At 41.9% G+C, this 11,500-nt stretch overlaps 1 pseudogene; it reads left to right on the top strand.

Moving 5' to 3' along the window:
* Positions 1-10,675: 10,675 nt before the first annotated feature.
* The window catches only part of LOC115413516 (REST corepressor 1-like), an 8,460-nt pseudogene continuing 7,635 nt past the window's right edge, over positions 10,676-11,500 (top strand).

Genomic DNA, 11,500 nt, shown 5'->3' with positions numbered 1-11,500 from the left:
CGTGCTGGCAGTGGACAGAAAAGTTGGGGGCGGGTCAATCAGAGACAGTGGGTGTTGATGTAAACAAACATGGCGGTCCTGCGTACAGTTCACTTTAGAATTTGTGTTCTATTTTTAATACTGTCCACAACAGCTGATTGGAGACAGTTTGGTCAAATGGACATGTGACCACTGTCCATGAGACATTCAGTGTTCTCATTGGTCCAACCTAACCCTAACCAACTCTGATCCGTTTGAACCGAACAAACTCAGCAGATTTGAATCTAAACGGACCACCAGGGTCTGGACCACTGGATGGACTGGGGACTGGGGTTCACCTGTGGAGCAGGTAGCGGGCGTAGTCCCGGTGGTCGTGGACCAGGGAGTACAGAAGGGCGTCGGAGGGTTCGAAGGCCCGAGGACGACCCCCGTCCCAGCAGAAGACCCCATGGTCCGCATGTCCTCCAGGACCCAGACCGGCTCCTGGTCCCGAACGGCGCAGTAGAAGGCGAAGGCGGTCCGTTCACAGTGGCGCTGGGACGGAGACAAGGACAAGGGGGACAACTGGGAGGACACCAGCCACGGCATGACCCACCACAGACCAGAACCACCTGGAGACCCTCAGCTGACCCACCTCAGACCAGAACCACCTGGAGACCCTCAACTGACCCCCCTCAGACCAGAACCTCCTGGAGACCCTTAACTGACCCACCGCAGAATGGATAGTGGTCCTCCCTTTAGTCTCAACTCTCTCCTGTCTCTGTCCTGGATCTGGGTCTCTATTCTGGTCTGGGTCTCTCTGTCCTGGTTTTCAGTCCTGGATCTGGGTCTCTCTGTGGTCTGGGTCTCTCTGTCCTGGTTTTTGGTCCTGGACCTGGGTCTGTCTGTCCTGGTCTGGGTCTGTCTGTCCTGAATCTGGGTCTCTGTCCTGGTCTATCTCTCTGTCCTGTTTTCGGTCCTGGATTTGGGTCTTGTCCTGGACCTGGGTCTGTCTGTCCTGGACCTGGGTCTGTCTGGGTCTGTCTGTCCTGGATCTGGATCTCTGTCCTGGATCTGGGACTCTGTCCTGGTCTATCTCTCTGTCCTGGTTTTCGGTTCTGGATCTGGGTCTCTGTCCTGGATCTGGGTCTCTCTGTCCTGGATCTGGGTCTCTGTCCTGGATCTGGATCTCTGTCCTGGTCTATCTCTCTGTCCTGGTTTTCGATCCTGGATCTGGGTCTCTGTCAAACCCCGGTCCTCTGGTCCTTCTGTCTTTTATAGACACACCCCCCCCCCTCCCCTCCAGCCCTGGACAGGCCCCCAAACAGACACCCACACATGGAGCTGGTCTAGCCTGGGTGGGTCTGGGTGGGGGTCTCGTCTAGGGGGTGGGGGGCTGGTCTGGGTGGATCAGGTTCCCTCATAGTTCACATAGTGAACTTTCTGAGCAGCACATTCTGATTATATAATGAAGACCCTGGAGAAATGACCCTGGATCTGCGGGGTTCTGGGTCTGGTTCTGGTTCTGGCATGGGCTTAGTGTTGGGCTGTTCAGTCACTTTCTAATCTGTTTGTTTGGTTTGTTTGTTTGTTTATTTGTTTGTTTTGAAAGCAGCTGATTCTCACATGACCTGGTCCTCTTTAAAGGTCTGTGGGTGTCCTCCTCTGGGTTTATATTGGTCTGACCTGGACCTGGACCCAGTTTGGGGATGACGTCTCTTCATGTTGATGTTTGTCCCACATGTGGACATCCAGGGTTCAGTTTTTAAGCCTCACTTAAGATGAATTTTATTTTTATTTTTTTTTTTTAATTTATTTATTTTTTTAAATTATTATTATCATTATTATTATATTATTAATATAGCTTTATTGTTTTTTCCTTTTCATTTGATGAAAATTAGTTGGTTCAGGTTTAATTTAAATGAAGTCGTTTCTTGTTTTTTCTGCTGTTAAATATTAATTATTGATCAGAATGTGATGGAACTGATTAAAGAGGTGGATGTGACGTCAGACTCCAGCACCCCCTGGTGGTCAGGACCAGTACTGCATCTACCTGAGGTCTGAGGGGAGACTGGGTGCCTGTTTCACAAAACTAGAATAAGGCATTAAACCAGGATATGTTGGTTATCCTGGCTCAACTTATCCATGATCTGGTTTCACAAAAGCAGGATAGGGGAAAGCAGGATATGTTTTGATATAAATTACCATGGAGTATTCTGTGGAGCTAGCCTGGTCCAGACCAGGCTAAATTCCAGGATTTATTTAATCTCATCCCTTATTTCAGTCAACAGTCGCCATAAATGGAAACCAATAGTTATTCCGCTGCCCACTACACAATGGAATCACAGTAACTAGACCCACTGTCAGTATATAAACATTTGTGACTATTAATTTCAATAATTTCACATAAATGATGATTTTAGATGACTTTGCAATCATTAGATCAGTTCAGTTGTGTTATTCAGACATTTTTAACATTAGGTATTTATGCAGATGCAATGTTTAAAAACTAAAGAGTCTGTAAAGGAATAGGTTGAAGCCTAAGATCATTCTGCTCCCCATTCATATCACCAAACAAAATGAAATAAAATAGATACCAATGCCTTTAGCTTAGTAACAATAGAAACAACAAAAAACTAAACAATTCAATAGTTTGAGTGAAAAAAATGAACATTCACATTCTTCATATATTTCATGACATTTAAACCTAGTTTTAAACATAAATAGTGGTATACAGTCTTTGAACTCAGGATTGAACTTGTTCCAAACATTTCTTCCAACACACAGACTAAATGTGTTCATATTTGTTCTAACAGAAGGTTTATTGAACACATGACTGAAATTAGAAATAATTTCCCATATTTTAATCAAGCTCTGAATATGAACAGGCAACAGATTTTTTTTTGGAACATAAATTGTTTAAAGTGGACTAGTCACTAAACTTTAAAATTTTTAATTTGATCATTAACTGATGTGTGTGTGTTCCCTACAGGACACTATTGATCATCTTTTCTGAATAATACTGATTGGATTTTTATTAGTTCAGTCAGTATTCCCCCCACATCCATGCACTACAACATACAACAATGTCACATCTTTTGTAGTTATTCCAAGGAATCTGATTACATTGACCCTTTCAGTCTGTGTAATGTTTATACTTAGATAACCGACAGTTTCCCATAGACTATACAAGTCATATAAATAAATACACCAAGAGTAACATGATGATCCTTTATTGAATAAGGATCAATCAAAGCATGTAAAACCATCAGCTCCTTTAAAACTGAAGTCACACAGTGACTGTACAAGATAGAAAGAACAGAACCAAAGCATATGATAGAACAGAGAATAAATACACATTTAAGGTAGAATACAGCCCACACGTCTGTACACTGGAAGAAATACACATGTCTGCACACTGAAAGAAATGCAAGACAAATCCATACATAACAAATGACCAGACAAATGAATGGATGCAGTAGCCTCCCTGCAACACAGTACACACAGTAAACACACAGTATGTAACACAAACATCAAAACAGGCCAAATCTATTTAAATTGAATAACAAAAATAAAAAATAAAAAATTCCTCTGCCCCTGCAGGACATATTTCACTTAAATCATGCATGTGAACTACAATAGTTGAACACATATTGGTCCCTGGCCAGCTGACCACTGTGGTCATCAGGGAAGATGGCAGGATTGTCCCAGTCCATGTGTGATGCATTTTGGGGGGGGTCCCTCCCTCAGGCCACATTGTGGAGGACAGTACAGGCCACAGTGATGTCACATGACCCTTAAGTGGTGAAGACAGTGAAAGCGTTCCTTCAGGAGGTCAAAGGTCCTTTGGATCCTGGTCCTTGTCCTGGCATGGGCATGACTGTAGGCCTGCTGTGGTTCCTGGGGGTCTGTGTGTGGTGTCAGACACCAGACAATTCACCTGTTAGTACAAAACCTCAGCATCACAACCTCATAAACACAGTGACATTCTGGACACAGATCTGATGTAAAAGTGATTGTTAACAGAGGTTGTGTGGCTCACCTTGTGATCGGCACTGACAGATTCCAGAGGTCCGATAGACTGAGGAGTCATGGACCGAGCCAAAACCAGACCACTGAGACACAGTACTGATGAGACAGTCAGCATGGACCATCTGAAATGATAAGATGAAGAATATTAAACCAAGCAAAGAACAGTGTTCATTAACCCAAAAAGGTCCAGCACTACTTTAGTGTCAGTTCACTAATTAATAGTCTCTATATCTAACCTTTCTTAAGTGATTCATCTCCATTTGTTATGATATTATCTTCTGTAGTTTGTATTTTATCAGTATAAATCAGATATTTTTCTATATTTAATTCACTGATCATGTAGATGTTCATTAAAGTTCAGATTAAAGTTGATGGTTCTTACATCAAAACAGAGAAAACTGAATAAACGTGTCTTTCAGTCATATCTATAATTAACTGAACATTAACCCAGTGTGTCCATCCACTGTCATTGATCCAACTCCATGGGTTTGACTGGAGAATCAATGTGTTGTAGAAGATGACGGTGTTTCCATGTTCACTACGGAGCCTCTGAACGTCCAAATGGGTCATATCCAGGCCCGGACTGGCTAATCGGGAGGACCGGGACAATTCCCGGTGGGCCGGCATAATATTTGGGCCGCGAGGGCTGGAGTTCACTTTAAATATGTATTTAATATTTTATTTATCTATTTTTGGGGGCCGGTGTTCAGTCATAGCACTGAGTTGATCACGTAATCTGCAGCCGCTGTTCCTGGGCCCCACCCCCTCTACGAGCAAACTGTTTGTTTTTTCCTCTTATTTGCAGACGCACCGTGACCTGGCCTAACATGTCCTTGCATTCGGTTAGTAGCTCTGTACTGTAGCTGTGGAGCAGATATGATCTGTGCTCTGTAGGCTGTGGATGGTCAGCTGTTTGAAACATGGATAATAGAAAGAGCAAGGGTGGGTGGAGAAGGCAAGAATTAAAAGAGGAAAGTTCTGGAAGCAAACGCAGCCAAATGTGACAAAATCTGCAACTTTTTCACAAAAACGACCTCCGGTTGGAAACAACTAATGGACGATGAACCGGGTCAGGTGAGCTGTTGGAACAGACTGTGTGAACAAGCATTAGTTCCAGTAAAACCACTTTCTAGACCTAAACGATAGTACTGGCCTATTTTAATTTTTATTATTAAAAGTGAGACAGTAAATACACAAAGCCCACAACTGAAAGGCAATAGCATAAAGTCATATTAAATAAGCCTGCATATTTAGCCAATGTAAATATCTTAATTAGTTAAGTAAGTCCAAATGTCTGTAGATATTATTTTTATTGTGATCCAGGTGCAGGAGAGTCTAGGGAAACTGGAGGAAGAGTGAAAGGGAGAGCAGAGTCTACTGATGACAGGAGCAGCTCAGCAGCACAACCCTGAACCACTAGTCACAAATGACACAGATGAAGATGAGTCTGCTGTTAGCTTTGATCGCCCTCAGTCACAGGATACACATGTTTTTTTCTTATCATCCTCATCAAACCCCTAATATCACTATACCAAAAGTTTTCAATAGCAACGATGGAACAAACCGCAAGTAAGTTGTGATGGAAATCTTTGTTGCAGAGGATACAAAAAAGAGTTATTAGAAAGTGCAGCAAGCTTTATTTATTTATTTTTATTTAATATTGTTATATTCTTTCATTTCAAACATTTTAAAGGTTTGAAAAATGTTAACACTTATAAGAACAAAATATAGATTCTGTTATTGTTGTGTTGTGAGGAATAATAATGTTGGAGATGTCGATGTGCACTCACTGTTAAAATAAATCCACATTGTGAAGCAACCTTTATTTGCGCTGAATTGGAAACATTTTAGAAAATACACTGAATTAGAAGGCTTTGCAGAACAGTGTGTAGACCTAACATGTAAGGTTATAATTGCATGATTTTAATAATAATCGGTCGTGATCTAAAGTGGGCCGGTCTGAGGTATGAAACTCCAGGGCTGAAAATGAGTCTCAGTCCGGCTCTGGTCATATCTGATGACCATGAAAAGATGAAGAACTGTATTTTACACTAATTATTGACATGGATGGATAGGATTAGTGGATCAACAGGAATTAAACAGTTTAGATCAGTAGATACTATTGGTTGGTGATGGATGTTTGAGTCTTCATGGGTTAACTGACAATATCATAGTCATGAATCATGATAAGATAAGATAAGATAACTTTATTTATCCCAAATGTAAATTCACTGAAGTCTGAGCTCATCTGTTTGTCAGAGTTATTCAGTCTGATGCAGTTACATTTACACAGTTTCATTCACATCTACAGTCAGTTTAACTTACAATTTCACAACTCCGTTTTCGGAGGTGTTAATTAACTATTTGGGTTGTAATTGTGATGGTTTCAGTGGAACAGTCAGTGTGTTTGTGCACTACTTACTCATTCAGGTGGTCTGTAGTCCTTTACAGCTGTCTCTCGTTGTTTTTGTAACTGTTGTGTATTATCTTTCTTTTGATGCGGTCCTTTACTTCCTCGTTAGCCAAAATGAGGAGTTTTGTGTCCAACGGTGGAAAGTCCGCGGCTCTAGTTGCCATGGTGAATCGATGAATCTGTGATCGATCTCGGGTCTATTTGAGGAAGCCGGGTGCGCGCACTTATCCAGGATGAGTTCCACCTGGCGTGATGAATCCGTGTCCGTTCATCCTGGCTTGGTCTTTGTGAAACCGATTAAGCCTGGACTCCCATGTTTGGGATTCGTTGAACGCGGCTTAGTCAGATCCTGGATGACGGAATCCAAACCATGGGAGTCCAGGCTTAATCGGTTTCACAAAGACCAAGCCAGGATGAACGGACACGGATTCATCAAGCCAGGTGGAACTCATCCTGGATAAGTGCGCGCACCCGGCTTCCTCAATAGACCCCAACATCGATCACAGATTCACCGATTCACCATGGCAACTAGAGCAGCAAACTTTCCCCCGTCGCACGCACAACTCCTCATTTTGGCTAACGAGGAAGTAAAGGAGCGAAACAAAAGAAAGACAACACCACAACAGTTACAAAAACACCAGAGACAGCGTGGTGAAGGATTACAGACACCTGAATGAGTAAGTAGAGCACAAACACACACTGACCACTCCGCTGAAACATCACAATTACAACCCAAAGAGTTAATTAACACCTCCGAAAACGGAGTTGTGAAATTGTAAGTTAAACTGACTGTAGATGTGAGTGAAACTGTGTAAATGTAACTGCATCAGACTGAATAACTCTGATAAATAGATGAGCTCACTGACTTGTGTGAATTTACCTTTGGGATAAATAAACTTATCTTGTTTTATCTTATCATGATTCATGACTTTGATATTGTTAATTAACCCATAAAGACCCAAACATCAATCACTACTGATCTAAACTATTTAATCCCTGTTGATCCACTAATCCTATTAATCCATGTCAATAATTGGTGTAAAATACAGTTCTTCATCTTTTCATGGTCATCAGTGATGCCCATTTGGACATTCAGAGGCTCCGTGTGAACGTGGAAACACAGTCATCTTCTACAACATTGATTCACCAGTCAAACCCATGGAGTTGGATCAATGACAGTGGATGGACACACTGGGTTTATGTTCAGTTAATGACAGATTGGACTGAAAAAGACACTGTTTATTCAGTTTGATCTGTTTCTGATAGAAGAACCATCAACTTTAATCTGAGCTTTAATGAACATCTACATGATCAGTGAATTAAATATAGGAAAATATCTGATTAGACTGATAAAATACAAACTACAGAAGATAATATTAACAAATGGAGATAAATCACTTAAGAAAGGTTAGATATAGAGAAAATTCATTTGTGAACTGACATTAAAGTAGTGCTGCCTTTATGGGTTAATGAACACTGTTCAGTTTGGTTTAATATTCTTCATCTTATCATTTCAGATGGTCCATGCTGACTGTCTCATCAGTGTTGTGTCTCAGTGGTCTGGTTCTGGTTCAGTCCATGACTCCTGAGTCTATCGGACCTCTGGAATCTGTCAGTGCCGATCACAAGGTGAGCCACACACCTCTGTTAACAACCACGTTTTACATCAGATCTGTGTCCAGAATGTCACTGTGTTTATGAGGTTGTGATGCTGAGGTTTTGTGTTGACAGGTGAATTGTCTGGTGTGTTTCTGGGGGACAGGGGGTCTACCTGGGGACAGGGGTCTACCTACCATCCTTTTCTCCTGACACCATACACAGACCCCCAGGAACCACAGCAGGCCTACAGTCATGCCCATGCCAGGACAAGGACCAGGATCCAAATGACCTTTGACCTCCTGAAGGAACGCTTTCACTGTCTTCACCACTTAAGGGTCAGCCCTTTGAGGTCATGTGACATCACTGTGGCCTGTACTGTCCTCCACAATGTGGCCTGAGGAGGAGAGGGAGGGGGACCCCCCCCCCTCAAAAAAGTGCATCACACATGGACTGGGACAATCCTGCCATCTTCCCTGATGACCGCAGGGGCAGCTGGCCAAGGACCAATATGTGTTCAATTATTTTAGTTCACGTGCATGATTTAAGGTAAATATGTCCTGCTGGGGCAGAGGAATTTGTGTTTTTTTTTTTTTTTTTTTGTTATTCAATTTAAATTGATTTGGCCTGTTTTGATGTTTGTGTTACATACTGTGTGTATACTGTATGTATACTGTTTATACTGTGTGTTTACTGTGTGTACTGTGTTGCAGGGAGGCTACTGCATCCATTCATTTGTCTGTCATTTGTTACGTATGGATTTGTCTTGCATTTCTTTCAGTGTACAGACGTGTATTTCTTTCAGTGTACAGACATGTGGGCTGTATTCTACCTTTAAATGTGTATTTATTCTTCTGTTCTATCATGCTTTGGTTCTGTTCTTTCTATCTTGTACAGTCACTGTGTGACTTCAGTTTTAAAGGAGCTGATGGTTTTACTTGCTTTGATTGATCCTTATTCAATAAAGGAACATCATGTTACTCTTTGTGCATTTATATTATATGACATACATAGTCTATGGGAAACTGTCAGTTACCTAAGTATAAATAATACAGAGATGAAAGGGTCAATGTAATCAAATTCCTTGGAATAACTATACAAAAGAAGTGAAGTTGTGTATGTAGTCATGGAGGTGTGGGTGAATACTGACAGAACTAATACAAATCCAATCAACATTATTCAGAAAAGGCCAATACCACTGATCAATAAGTGTCCTATAGGAACACACACATCAGTTTATGATCAAACTAAAAGTTTTAAAGTTCGGTAACTTAGTCTACTTTAAAACAAAACAATTCATGTTGAAAATTTAAAAATCGGTTGCCTGTTCATATTCAGAGCTTGATTAAATATGGGAAATTATTTCTAATTTCAGAGGAAGTCATGTGTTCAATAAACCTTCTGTTAGAACAAATATGAACACATTTAGTCTGTGTGTTGGAGAAAATGTTTGGAACAAGTTCAATCCTGAGTTCAAAGACTGTACAACACTATTTATGTTTAAAACTATGTTTAAATGTCATGAAAATATATGAATAATGTGAATGTTCATTTTTCCACTCAAACTATTGAATTGTTTAGTTTTTTGTTTTTCTATTGTTACTAAGCTAAAGGCATTGGTATCTTTTATTCATTTGTTTGGTGATATGAATGGGGAGCAGAATGATCTTAGGCTTCACCTATTCCTTTACAGACTCTTAGTTTTTAAAAATTGTATCTGCATATGTCTAATGTTTGAAATGTCTGAATAAACACAATTGAACTGAACTGATCTAATGATTGCAAAATCATCTAAAATCATCATTTATGTAAAATTATTGAAATTACTAATCACAAATGTTTAAATACTGACAGTGGGTAGTTACTGTGATTCCATTGTTAATGGGCAGTGGAAGAACTATTGGTTTCCATTTATGGGACTGTTGACTGAAATAAGGGATGAGATAAATAAATCCTGGAATTAGCCTGGTCTGGACCAGGCTAGCTCCACAGAATAAATCTCCATGGTAATTTATATCAAAACATATCCTGCTTTCCCTATCCTGCTTTGTGAAACCGGATCATGGATAAATTGAGCAGGATAGCCAACATATCCCAGCTTAATCCCTTATCCTAGTTTTGTGAAACAGGCCCCGGGACTGTGGAGGTCTTGAGGGGCTTTGTTTATAAATATAGGGTTAGGTGTTTTTACAAATGTGGGGTTATGTGTGTTTATTAATATAGTGTTTGGTGTTTGTAAATACAGGGTTAGTTGTTTAAATATAGGGTTAGTTAGTTGTTTATATACATATAAGGTTAGGTGTTTTTATAAATATAGGGTTGTGTGTTTATAAGGTTAGGTGTGTTATAAATATAGGGTTAGATGTTTTATAAATATAGGGTTAGTGTTTATAAATATAGGGTTAGGTGTGTTATAAATATAGGGTTAGGTTGTTTTTTTTTTTTTTTTTTTTTTTTTGTTTTTTTATATATATACATAAAGTGTGAACTCATCATGTGTTCATGTTGAGGTCACGTGTTCGTGTGAGTCACACGTGAACACATGAACAGTCTCTAATCGAGCTTCTCCGTATTTGATCTTCTTCCTTGTTTCTGGTCCGGTTCTCCTCGGGTTCGGGTCTTCTGTTGGTTCTGGTCCCGATCCCAGCCGGCTTTTGGGTGAGTTCGGCTGGTTCTTGTTAGTTCTGGTTCGGGTGGTTGTTCCAGAACTTTTAGGAGTCGGTGTTAGCTCCGTTAGCTTAGCCGTTAGCAGCCTCCCAGTTCTCAGACCCGGTTCGCGGTTGACGGGCGCGCCGAGGCTCCAATCCCGATGCCCGCGATGCTGGACCGAAACCCGGAGGTCCCGGGGAAGAGGAGAGGCCGGGCCCCGGCGGGCGGGGGCGGCGGAGTCCCTGGGGCGGGCACCAACCCCGGTGCAAAGAGCCTGTCCGGTAATGGAACCACGGCCAACAGCTGCTTGGAAGAAGGAAGTTCGGCTCCAGCAGCGATGAAGAGCATGGTGGGTAGCCTCGAACTGAGTACTGCTGAGTACTACTGGTACTACTACTGAGTACTACCGTGTTGTACCCACAGGAGGAGGCGGCATGCGGGTCGGACCGCAGTACCAAGCCGTGGTTCCGGACTTTGACCCAGGTAAGGGACTACAAACGGCTTCGGAGCCTCGACACTGTGTGGGAGCCTCGAACAGCGGTAAGGTGGTCCTGGACCGGGTCTAATACTGGACCAGACAGGTGGTCCGGGACCGGGTCTAATACTGGACTAGTCCAGGTGGTCCTGGACCGGGTCTAATACTGGTCTAGTCCAGGTGGTCCCAGACCGCGTCTAATACTGGACCAGACCAGGTGGACCTCGAGTGTAATACTGGACTAGACCAGGTGGACCGGACCGGGTCTAATACTGGTCTAATCCAGGTGGACCTGGACCGGGTAATACTGGACTAGACCAGGTGGTCCTGGACCGGGTCTAATACTGGTCTTGTCCAGGTGGACCTGGACTGGGTAT

Source organism: Sphaeramia orbicularis, chromosome 22 (genome assembly GCF_902148855.1).
Source record: "Sphaeramia orbicularis chromosome 22, fSphaOr1.1, whole genome shotgun sequence".
Classification (NCBI taxonomy): Eukaryota; Metazoa; Chordata; class Actinopteri; order Kurtiformes; family Apogonidae; genus Sphaeramia; species Sphaeramia orbicularis.
The sequence above is the reverse complement of the archived record's forward strand: the minus strand, read 5'-3'. Positions and strand labels throughout refer to the sequence as shown.